General features: G+C 42.7%; 1 protein-coding gene across 1 annotated transcript in view; it reads right to left on the bottom strand.

Annotated features, from left to right (window-relative positions):
• Positions 1–12,900, bottom strand: part of KCTD8 (potassium channel tetramerization domain containing 8) — a 199,392-nt gene that overhangs the window by 26,124 nt on the left and 160,368 nt on the right. The gene's annotated exons all lie outside the window — the stretch shown is intronic.

The following is a 12,900-nucleotide window of genomic DNA, read 5'->3' as shown; positions in this document are numbered from 1 at the left end:
AAGAATAACAGCTTTTTACATTTTCTCATTGAAGTCAATAGGGAAAATCTGATTGGTTGTTTGTGGCTCAGCCCACTTTTTAAATTTGCATTCCCGTCACCCAGTAACCGAATGTACCAAGTTTGAAGACCCTGCTATTAACAGTGTAATAATGGCAGCAATTTAAATATTCCCATTGAATAGCACTAGGTAATATTTGATTGGCTGTTTTAAGCTCCACCCAGTTTTCAGAAATTTAAGCCCAGTCACCCAGTCATGGTCTGTGCCAAGATTGGGGCCTCCGGCTTTAAAACTGTGAGAATGGCAGTATTTGAAAGTTTTACATTGAAGTAAATAGGTGAAATCTGATTGGCTGTTTTAGGCTCCACCCACTTTTCCTAAATTTTGCCCGCAGTTACCCAGTGAGTAATTGTGCTAAGTTTGGGACACTTGGCATTTAAACTGTGATAATAGCAGCAGTTTATCTGCTTTTCATTAAGATCAAAGGCTGAAATCTGATTGGCTGTTGTTGCCCAAACCCTTTTTTTCCTATTTTGATTGGTTGTTGGTGGCTCCGTCGACTTTTTATAACTTTGAAGTAGAAACACCCAACGACCACATTTGTAATATTTGAGGTCCATGACATCAATAATGTGAGAATGGCAGCATTTTTTAGTTTTTCCTATTTAAATCAATCAAATGAATCTGATTAGTTGTTTTTGGCCCCACCCACTTTTCAGAATTTTAATCCCAGTCCTCCAGTGACCATCTGTGCCAAGTTTGAGGACCATGCCATTAACAGTTTTAAGAGCAGCGGCAGTTTAAAATTTTCCCATTTAAACAAATGACTGAAATTGACCGTTGTAGACTCCTTCCACTTTTTATAAATTTTAACCCCAGTCACCCAGTGACCCACGGTGCCAAGTTTGGGTATTCTGGCTTAAATACTGTGCGAATGACAGCAATTTAAATGTTCTCATTGAAGTCAATAGGGAAAATCTGATTGGTTGTTTGTGGCTTCGCCCACTTTTTAGAGTCCTCAAAATGTGATAGAAATTTTCAGGTTGACCCCATGACTAAGTGACCCAAGTTTGGTGAGTTTAACGTCAAAGCTCTACGAGTGGCAAAAGTTTACAATTTTCTAATGAAAGTCTATGACAAAAAGTGGGGTCTTCAGGGGGCCCCCCCAGGGGCCCGGAGGGTGGGATCGTTTAACAAAGCACAAGCAACCTATTCGGGTATGTGCCGAACAAGTGTGCAAAGTTTGGTAATTGTACTCAGGGGCGCAGCTAAAGGCTCATAGGCCCTGGTGCAAGAGTTTAGCTTGGGCCCCCCTTCCCTTAGTGCTTGTTGGCAAGGGGCAGGGGAGCACATAGCCTTCCTGCTGCCTGAGGCAAACATTGAAAGGGCACCCCCACATGCCAAATTCTTGACCTAACCCCTTCTCTACAACCACAGGTGTATATTGACCAGCATGCACTTTCTATAATGCTACCTCTGCACCCCTTATAGCTACGCCCCTGATTGTACTCTCAAAACTGTGGTAGAAGTAGCGTATAAAAAATAGCTACATTTTCATTGGCCGTTTCTAGCTCCGCCCACTTTGAGGTGTCCCCTCAAAATTGACCCTTTTATTCGGGTTGACACCAACAATATGTGGTCCGAGTTTGGGGAGTGTAGCTTTAAAACTGTGCGAGTGGGAGCGATTAGAAAATTTTCCCTGTCAAAGTCAATGGCAAAAAAGGGGTCTTCGGGGCCCAGAGGGTGGGATCGCTTATTGAAGAACAAGCAACTTACCTCACTATAGGTCGAAAAATTGTGGAAATTTTGGCGTTTGTAACCCCAAAAACTGTAGGAGGAGTAGAGTATAGAAAAAGGGGGGCGGAGAAGAATAAAAAAAATGAATAATAAGTTGAAACAATTGAATAACAGGATGTTACAGAAGAACAGGATGTTACAGAATAACAGGAGGTTACAGGAGAACAGGATGTTACAGAAGAACAGGATGTTACAGAAGAACAGGACGTTACAGGAGAACAGGATGTTACAGAAGAACAGGATGTTACAGAATAACAGGATGTTACAGAAGAACAGGATGTTACAGAAGAACAGGATGTTACAGAATAACAGGATGTTACAGAAGAACATGACGTTACAGGAGAACATGACGTTACAGGAGAACAGGATGTTACAGAAGAACAGGATGTTACAGAATAACAGGACGTTACAGAAGAACAGGACGTTACAGGAGAACAGGATGTTACAGAAGAACAGGATGTTACAGAATAACAGGACGGTACAGGAGAACAGGATGTTACAGGAGAACAGGACGTTACAGGAGAACAGGATGTTACAGAATAACAGGACGTTACAGGAGAACAGGATGTTACAGAAGAACAGGATGTTACAGAAGAACAGGATGTTACAGAAGAACAGGATGTTACAGAATAACAGGATGCTACAGAAGAACAGGATGTTACAGGGGAACAGGATGTTACAGAATAACAGGATGTTACAGGCTTTTTCAAGCCAACATAATAAAATACATGGCTTTAGACTGGGGCTATGTAGCAATGTGATGTATGACAGCAAGTCTCAGAAAAATCATGCAACCAAAACATTAGAATGACTTACTGTCACAAGACTATTTTTCAGCTGTGCTTTTGGTGTAAAAACACAGTGAAATCTCAGCTAAAAGTTCCAGGCAAATCACAGTGACATGGGAGTTGCATTGTGGCCTGGGTCAGAAAGTGGAGTGTGACTTGTGATCTCAGACAAAACATCCAACGGTACTGAATTTTTTTGCGCCTGTTGCAGTCACAGCATGTCTCATGTCAAACTCCATTGACAAAATAGATGCAATGTTACATATAACACACGTGAAGCCCCAGCCTTAATGCCATCATATTTCTGTCACATGTTTGCCATGATACAATGATTCCTATAGCAATTCTGGGCAGGATCTTTTACTGTTAAAGGACCTGCAGTCACATGACCATTTGCGAAGGCCCTGACGCCAGTGAATGTTGTTACAAAGCTCAGCAGAGGAGGAGAGTGTGAGTCGTTTTGCGTGCCTGGGGTCATTATTTGTTTGGAGGTGAGGGCTGTATTCAGGAGGTCCGTTTTCAGCAGGCCTCAAGCCTTTATTTATTTAGATCTGTTATGGTGTCTGTAATTAGGTGGTCTGGGGTCTGTATTTAGCTCAGAGGTGTGTTCTAAGATCTGTATAAGATGGTGTGCATTTATTTAGGGAGGCACAAGCTGTGGCCTGGGGCAGCCGACAATGCCTTTTTATGTGGCCCCAACCATCTGATCAAAAACTTCTCTGTGTCTGTTGGCTGTGTAGCAGGGAAGCAGGGCCTGGTAAGTTCAAATGGCGCACTGTGTGTCTATATCGGAATATCTATATATTGGCTAAATGAAGGTCTCCGTACACCTGTGTCACACACCCATGAATAAGTAGATGAGGTCAAGAGTTGGTGAAGCTATGTTCATTATAGTTTCATTATAGTTTGAACACAATGGAAAGAGCCATATTCATGCATGAGCCAATTCTTTCTGGATGGAGGAAAAGGGTCCCCCCTCCCATTAGAAGTAGAACCAGCAATCAGACATTGCTGGCATATACAGTTGCAAGAAAAAGTGTGTGAACCCTATGGAATGATATGGATTTCTGCACAAATTGGTCATAAAATGTGATCTGATCTTCATCTAAGTCACAACAATAGACAATCACAGTGTGTTTAAACTAATAACACACAAATAATTAAATGTTACCATGTTTTTATTGAACACACCATGTAAACATTCACAATGCAGGTGGAAAAAGTATGTGAACCCTTGGATTTAATAACTGGTTGAACCTCCTTTGGCAGCAATAACTTCAACCAAACGTTTCCTGTAGTTGCAGATCAGACGTGCACAATGGTCAGCAGTAATTCTTAACCATTCCTCTTTACAGAACTGTTTCAGTTCAGCAATATTCTTGGGATGTCTGGTGTGAATCGCTTTCTTGAGGTCATGCCACAGCATCTCAATTGGGTTGAGGCCAGGACTCTGACTGGGCCACTCCAGAAGGTGTATTTTCTTCTGTTTAAGCCATTCTGTTGTTGATTTACTTCTATGCTTTGGGTCGTTGTCCTGTTGCAACACCCATCTTCTGTTGAGCTTCAGCTGGTGTACAGATGACCTTAACTGCAAAATGTCTTGATAAACTTGGGAATTCATTTTTCCGTCGATGATAGCAATACGTCCAGGCCCTGACGCAGCAAAGCAGCCCCAAACCATGATGCCCCCACCACCATACTTCACAGTTGGGATGAGGTTTTGATGTTGGTGTGCTGTGCCTCTTTTTCTCCACACATAGTGTTGTGTGTTTCTTTCAAACAACTCAACTTTGGTTTCTTCTGTCTACAGAATATTTTGCCAGTACTGCTGTTGAACATCCAGGTGTTTTTGTGCAAACTGTAAACGTGCAGCAATAATTTTTTTGGACAGCAGTGGCTTCCTCTGTGGTATCCTCCCATGAAATCCATTCTTGTTTAGTGTTTTACGTATCGTAGATTCGCTAACAGGGATGTTAGCATATGCCAGAGACTTTTGTAAGTCTTTAGCTGACACTCTAGGATTCTTCTTCACCTCATTGAGCAGTCTGCGCTGTGCTCTTGCAGTCACCTTTACAGGACGGCCACTCCTAGGGAGAGTAGCAGCAGTGCTAAACTTTCTCCATTTATAGACAATTTGTCTTACTGTGGACTGATGAACAGCAAGGCTTTTAGAGATACTTTTATAACCCTTTCCAGCTTTATGCAAGTCAACAATTCTTAATCGTAGGTCTTCTGAGAGCTCTTTTGTGCGAGGCATCATTCACACCAGGCAATGCTTCTTGTGAAAAGCAAACCCAGAACTGGTGTGTGTTTTTTATAGGGCAGAGCAGCTGTAACCAACACCTCCAATCTCATCTCATTGATTGGACTCCAGTTGGCTGACACCTCACTCCAATTAGCTCTTGGAGATGTCATTAGTCTAGGGATTCACATACTGTTTCCACCTACACTGTGAATGTTTACATGGTGTGTTCAATAAAAACATGGTAACATTTAATTCTTTGTGTGTTATTAGTTTAAGCAGAATGTGATTGTCCATTGTTGTGACTTAGATGAAGATCAGATCACATTTTATGACAAATTTGTGCAGAAATCCATATCATTCCAAAGGGTTCACACACTTTTTCTTGCAACTGTACTTTCAATATCTCATAAATGTTTCATATGGTGATACTCTTTTAAGTTTTATTCTGGCTTTTAGAATTAGTTCAATCCAAAAATGTGGCCTTCAAATCAGAAAAGGTTGTGCATCCTTGATTTAGAGGGTCTATTATGGGTTCTGTATTTAGGAGGTCTGACCTCTGTATTTATTTAGAAGGCCTGTACTAGGGGTCTGTATATTCTTGGGGCATCTGTTCTAAGGTCTATATAAGGGGTCTGCATTTATTTAGAGGATCTATTTTGGTGTCTGTATTTGGGAGATCTGGACTCGTTTTTAGGGGGTTTGAATTCAGAAAGGCTAGGGTCTGTATTTTGTAGAAGGCTTGTTATGGGGGTCTATATTTAGTTGGTCTGTTCTGGGGTCAGTTTTTATTTTGCGGGCTTGTAATTATTTTGTGTGTCTATTTATTTTGAGGGTATATTTATTCACTTTGTACACCCTTGCTCCTCCTACTCCCGCTGCCAGCCCAGTCCTCTCCTTCTTGATTGACAGGGCCAGGTGAGATGACTATGCAGGAATCTGTCAATCAACCAGGCCATCAATCAAGAAGGAGGTGCTGGCAGAGGAGTAGCAAGGGAGCACAGAGTTGCTTGGGCCTGCCCTCAGTGGATTTAGCTGCTCATTTTGTATATGGTACATTTTCTCCAGATTGAAGAATGCGTCATTGAGTGAAAGGTATCATTACATTCAACTGAGCTAGTCCTACAAGGCACTGTGCCTGGTTTAACAGTGAATTTCCTGGTGACAGACTCCCTTTAAAGTGTAACTGCCATTCTATTTTTTATTTGTGTAATGTGTAGGGTCAGTGATAACCATTTTTGTAATATACTTTAATTACTAAAATCTTACTTTCTATTAGAAAATAGCTCTAAAGTGGCCAATTTTGAGCCTTAGCAATGCTCCTCTGTATTCTGTTTACATAACTGTGGAGACATGCTGAACACTGACTGTGTTATGTAAACAGAAGACAGAGGAGCATTGCTAAGGCTCAAAATGGACCACTTTAGAGCTATTTTTCTAATAGAAATGTATGATTTCAGTAATTAAAGTATATTACAAAAATGGTCAGTATTACTGCCCCTACACATTACACTAATAAAAATAGAACGGCAGTTACACTTTAATGAATCAAGGATATAAGCATATTGAAATTCATATACATGTAGGTCCAATTAACCAGAAGGTCAAGTGTTTGTGAAAAACAGTACCAATATGAAAACTGTAGACTGTGAGATCAGCAATAATCCAGAAAATCTGATAATCCAGTGTCCCCTGGATTATTGGCACTTAATCGTAGTACACCATCTAATCCTTACATTAGTGGGTTACAATGTTACAGCTGTTTGCCATTAAAGAAGAATTAGGTAACACATTTGTAATAAAAACGGATTTGTGCTAACTCGGAAAATTCTATTAAAATCTCCAAGGATATGCGTATTAAAAAGAGAACACAAAAATCGTGCATATATGTCGAACAATTCACTCTTGCCTTCTTTGAAGCACACAATAGCCCTAAAAGAAAATGTTTTATGCATTTTCTTGTTTCACTGTCAGTTTACATTTTGCAGGAACAAACTTTTAAATGGATTCCCTTATCAATTTTCAGCAGCTGAATTCCATTGCAGAAATTGTTTAAACCTGCTTTCCTGCAGAACCCCTGGGTACATAAAATCTCCAAGTTGGCAGTAAAAATGTCTACTTGCCACTGTAAGGGATAATTAATCTCATTAATAAACGTACAAGCAACCCTCTGCTATTGGATCTGTATACGGTGTCCACTGCAATACACAAATACTTTTCCCTATAACTTTTGAAGCAAGCAAATTAATAACCATTCTGCATGTTGACTTGTGAATATCATTTTTTCTTAGCTTGTTTTCACTGTTTATAGGGGGTTTCTGGTTTTTGCATTGGGCAGCTCTTCCATATACTCTTCATACACAACAAAGCTTAACAGAAAGAACACACATAGGAAATAATATTAGGGGCCATTGTTAATGTAGTTAACGCAGTTCTCTGAGACCAGAAACCCCAGTTTATATTGTCATGCAGGATGCAAAAGTGAAAAAAAACTCACTAGTCTGGACCAGCTCCAATCTCCCTTTCCCCGCCTTCTGTTCATGCCACGTACATGCAAGTCACTGCTGCTGGCTAATTACTAGACTCAGCAGTGACATGTAAAGGACTGGCACGTGACCGCTGCCACCTGTGAAGCAGAGTAGATGCGAGCTCAGCTCTGGACTCTATCTATTACAGGTGAGACATTTTTTTTTTTTTTACTTTTGCACCCTGTTTAGCCATCTCAATGAGGGTACCCAGTCTCAGGGAATCCCATTTAAAGAGCCTTTTACATTTGCCTGTTACTGAACAGGTCAGGAACCTTCATTGTTTATTTTCAATGGATGCAAATTTCTCCTGTTCATTTGATGGGCACATACGGTAGGTGCAGGGTTCATTAGAAGACAGAGCCCTGATGGCTGTGTTGTAACTGGAATGAGTGATGCACCAGTGTGATGATTACATGAACACAACTGATTTTTATCCCGTGAAAGTAAACCGTGAAGGTTGCTGTTCAATAACAGCAAGCATAGATTAGTGAGCAAGGTCATGGGCAGGCAACACTCATTGATGAGAATCCAATCCGTGGAGGCACCAACTTGCAACTTACAGTACATGACTTAAATGCTATGTAGACCTGTAGGTGGAATTGTTTTAATATTGAATTGTACTAATTTTGAGCTAAAAAATATTTTTTCAATTGGTCTTTATAAAAAATTTGGAACCCCTGTCTCTGTGCAGCCTTGAGTTTCTCTAGTAGCAGTGATGACCAGATCAACCTGAAACTGCATTCTGCGGATGAGATGCTGGCTTATTTAATAAACAGCAACATGTGTCATGTAACATTCATGTTGCACCAATGTTCTGCAACATTTATTGCATGAGAGTCACAACAGTCACAAAGAAATCTAACTTGGGTGGATTTTTTGCGACTGTTGTGTCACACTCGCAGCATGTCACAGTGCGACACCATAGACTCTCATTACAATAAATGTCACGCAACACTGGTGCAACTTGAATGTCCCACAACACATGTCGCAGTGTACCTCTAGCCTTAAGAATGGCCGCTGCATCATCTCAAAACAAGGGTACATACTTGCAGAAGGAAAAATTTGAGATGAACTGTATCAACTAAAATGCAAAAAAAATGTGTGTACTGCTAAACAAGAGCAGCACAAGGATTGTGTTCACATTTGGCACAGACGTCTTGCACATAGAGACCCAAAAGCAATTGGAAAGCTAGTTAGAGACCAGCTATGTTAAAATAGACCAAGGCAATCAGCTGATGAAATGTACAAGCTGCTTTAAAAGAAAATGTCCACAAAAACGTTTCCTATAAATAGTGCCACAAGATCAGAGCAGCCACTTGACTTAATACGCACTGATGTTTGTGGTCCAATAAGTATGCTCACCCCTGGCAAGAAAATGCATTTTCTCCCTTTTATTTATTCTAGGTATACAGTTGTTTATTTGCTTCACAGCAAAAATTAAGTTCCAAAGAAACTCGAAGAATATTTATTTCTGAAGTAACAAGTTTGGGAAAAAGCCAAAGAGTCTACATGTAGGCAATAAAACTGAATACACAAATGAGAAGACAATAAATTATTTTAAAGAGAAATGGAATCTTATTCCAGACTATTGTACCATACAATCCTGAACAAAATGGTGTTGCAGAAAGAAAGAATCTAACTTTCTGTGAAAGCGGAAGAAGTATGCTGTTTGACGCAAATCTACCAACAACATATTGGGCTGAAGCAATCATGACAGCTTGCTATATTTAAAATAGACTACCAAGTAAAGCTACTGAGGAAACTCCATATGAACAATGGAACAACAAGAAGCCCCAACTACAGTACACTACATAAGAATATTTGGAAGTAAGGCATTTGTAAATGGTTCCCAAACAGAAATGGTAGACTACAATGAATCTCAAAAGGGTTACAGAATCCTTCGCCCAGAGACCAACAAGATAAGAATATGTAGGGTAGACCTCAAAACATTGGGAAATATAAAAAATAAAACTAAGAGAAAGTGCGCTGGAGTACAACAATGGCTGGGTGAGGCCAGTATACATGTCTATTCTGCACAAGGTACGGACAAGCGTGTGGGATCCCTGCCTGGTTCATTTTAATGAACGTGAACTTGTCCACGTTGGCTGTGGACAGGCGGCTGCGCTTGTCTGTGATGACGCCCCCTGCCGTGCTAAACACACGTTCAGATAATACACTGGCTGCAGGGCAGGCCAACACCTCCAAGGCGTAAAGGGCAAGCTCAGGCCATGTGCCCAATTTGGAGACCCAGAAGTTGAAGGGGGAAGACCCGTCAGTCAGTACGTGTAGGCGTGTGCACACATACTGCTCCACCATGTTGGTGAAATGCTGCCTCCTGCTAAGACGTTCCATATCAGCTGGTGGTGCTGGTTGTTGTGGCGTGCTGACAAAGCTTTTCCACATTTTGGCCATGCTAACCTTGTCTTCTGAGGTGCTGGTAGTGCCCCAGCTGCGTTGACGACCTCTTCCGCCTCCTTGGCCCTCGCCTTGTGCTTCCACTGAGCCCCTGCTGTCAGGTGGGAATGCCATCAGCAGCGCGTCGACCAGCGTGCGCTAGTACTCGCGCATCTTCCGATCAGTAAAAGATGTTTTTACTAAATTTAGTTCCCTGTCAGCAATGCAGAGCAGGTGTTTTTCACCGGCAAAAATGGGTTAATGTCAACCATCAATGTAACAGATGAATTTTAGAAATTTAGGTCCCTGTCACCTATGCAGAGCAGGGGTTTGTATACGGCAAAAATGGTAAAATGTCACCTGAAAATGTAAAAGACTGTTTTTAGAAATTTAGTTCCCTGTCACCTATGCAGAGCAGGGGTTTATTCACGGCAAAAATGGTAAAATGTCGCCCAAGAATGTAACAGACGCTTTTGCACCCTGCTCCCTTTTTTGCTGTGCTGGTGCCTCTGTGTGACCACCGCCTCTTCCTCCAAACTGCACACATCACTCGCATACCTTGATTCCATGTGGGGTCTAGTATTTCATCATCCTCCACATCATCTTCCACCCACTTTTTACCCCTGGCATCCTTGTCGGTCTGCAGACTGCAGAAAGCCACAGCAGTTGGCACCTGTGTTTCGTCATCATCAGAGTTGTGCTGGGGTGGTCCTCCCATGTCCTCATCCTGAAACATAAGTGTTGGGCATCAGTGCACTCAATCTCTTCCACTTCTGGGGCAGGGCTATGTGGATGGCCCATGGAAACCCTACCATTAGAGTCATCAAAAAACATGAGACTGCTGCATGACATGGGGCTCAGACTGCTTGGCTGAGCTTTCAGCATGGGACTCTGAGCTTTCAGCATGGGACTGGGTGGGAGACAATGTGAAGAAACTGGAGGCACTATCAGCCACCCAATCTACTATCGCCTGTGCTTGTTCTGGCCTCACCATTCGTAGAGCGGCATTCGGGCCTACCAAATAATGCTGAAGGTTCTGTCGCCTACTCGCACCTGAGGAAGGTGTTTCACTTGTGCGTGTAGCTGGCAGAGATCGACCACGTCCTCTCCCTGCAACAGGAGCTCCACCAACACCAGCAGCACCACGACCAGGGCCATGTCCCTTATTTGACGCTCTCCTCATTCTTTGCGTTCACCCACCAAACTAACAGATGGTTTATGTCAGGTGACAATGTAACCGCCAATAGTCAACAATTAAGTTCACTGACAGTAAGGCTGTGCCGGTGTCATAAAGAGAAAAAATTTCTTAAGGTCACACAACAGTGTGACAGGCGAATTTAATACAATAACTTCACGGTCACAAAAAATGGCATTTTGTCAACCAACAATGTAACAGCAGGCCACAAAGGTACTTTATGGAAAAAAAAAAAAGATATTTTTCATCCACAGTGAAACAGATGGATTTACTGATTATATTTCACTATCAGAAATGCAGTGCAGGGCGCAAATGTACTTTTTTAGCAATTTTTTTTTTAATTTGTTCCCCCAGAATCTAACAGATGGATTTACTGAATTGATTACACTCACATATGCAGCACAGGGGTACTTTACACAAAAAAATGTGAATATGTCCCCCCCTGGGTTCCTAAACTCACAGACGGATTACCTATATTATTATCCATTTCCCTGGCACATATGCAGTGCAGGTGCACTTAAAAATTAGGTATATGTTGCCCACTGAACTAAAAGAACAGGATTAAATTATTGTCCCTGGCACATATGCAGTGCTGGTGCACTGCACTTGCACAAAATGGCCGCCGACACCCACCTAACTAACAGACGGATAAAACTTATTTTTATGTGTCACTGGGCTCAGGGCAGGGTAAAAAAATGTTGCATTGCACCCACGAAAAAAAATCGCTGTAGATCGCAGAGTTAACAAGTTCTGATATCAGATACTTTCCTATTCTCTCCCTCACAGCAGCAGCATCCTCTCCCTACACTAGTAACAGCACAGTGACGTGCAGCGCTACGTGACTCAAGCTTATATAGAGGCTGGGTCACATGCTGCACTGGACAATCACAGCCATGTCATTAGTAGGCATGGCTGTGATGGCTTCTAAGGGCACCCAAATTAAACGCTTGTTGATTGGTTGCCCTGCAGACTTTCAAAAAGCGCCATTAAATCACTGAACACGAAATGTTCGGGTTCAGGTCCAGGGTCAAAAAATCGTTAAAGTTCGGTACGAACCTGAACTTTACAGTTCGGGTTCGCTCAACCCTAGTCACTGATTAGTTTGTCCTGCACATGCTGGAGGGGCATTGTGACTTGTCGCTGCAGTGGAGGCTGAGGAGGCAGAGGCGGACATTGTCGCAGGACCAACGGCGTGACAACATGGAGGCGGAACCGGCGTGACCTGGCCAAGTTGCTGGTGTGGCTGTGCAGTAACCACATTCACCCAGTGGGCCGTAAAGGACATGTACTGTCCCTCACCGTAGTTACAGCTCCACACGTCGGCGCTGCTGTGCACTTTGGCAGTCATCGACAGGCTCAAGGACTGAGAGTGGCAGAGTCCACCACTTGGAAAGGGAGGGACTGCAGTACCAGCAACTTGGACAGGAGCACATTCAGCTTCTGTGCCATTGGATGCGTGCACACATACTGCTGTCTCTTGGCAATCGCTTCAGTGATCGATTGCTGACGGAATGACGGACGAGGAATAGGAGCAGGAGCATATGGACTTGCAGAAGATGGGAATGACAGACAGCTCCCTTCGTCTGAGGTGGTGGAGCCTTGACTGGCTGAAACAGGGTGCGTGCCACTAGGGGATGCAGCAGTAGCTTCGGCAGGCTGGACTATCAGAGCCACGGTACTCCCAGGCCACTTTATGGCGACGCTGCATATGTTGACGCAGGGCCGTAGTGCCAAAATTGGCACCCTGGCCACGCTTCACCTACTGCCCACATATTCTACATATGGTAACGTTAACCTCCTTTGGCAGCTTAATAAAAAACTGCCACACCGCCGAGTAGGTGATTTTTCCCAAACAGTCCACACTGACTGACTGCTACCGCCGCTGCCTCTGTGAACCCCTGCACCCCTACTTCCCGGGCAGGTAGTCTGCTGCGAAGCAGGTGATCTACCTTGGGC

This window comes from Bufo bufo, chromosome 2 (genome assembly GCF_905171765.1).
Source record: "Bufo bufo chromosome 2, aBufBuf1.1, whole genome shotgun sequence".
Classification (NCBI taxonomy): Eukaryota; Metazoa; Chordata; class Amphibia; order Anura; family Bufonidae; genus Bufo; species Bufo bufo.
Note: the sequence above shows the minus strand (reverse complement) of the source record. Positions and strands in the feature narration are given on the sequence as shown.